Below are 223 nucleotides of genomic sequence, written 5' to 3' on the forward strand. Positions count from 1 at the left end.
TTTGCCTCTCAGATCACGCCTTAAGAATCAATACTATTCCCGCCTCGAACGTTATGAAACAGGATGCGACATGATGCACCCGTTAGCAGCGTCCCAGACTCCGCCGCAGATGTCCGGGTTATGTTATGTATCGCCCGCTTCCCCTCGTTTCGCCGCTGGATCGCTGCTCAGGCAAGCGTGAATCTGAGAAACCGAGAGAGGGAGGGACGGGAGGGGCCAAGGA

This window comes from Penaeus monodon, chromosome 15 (assembly GCF_015228065.2).
Source record: "Penaeus monodon isolate SGIC_2016 chromosome 15, NSTDA_Pmon_1, whole genome shotgun sequence".
Classification (NCBI taxonomy): domain Eukaryota; kingdom Metazoa; phylum Arthropoda; class Malacostraca; order Decapoda; family Penaeidae; genus Penaeus; species Penaeus monodon.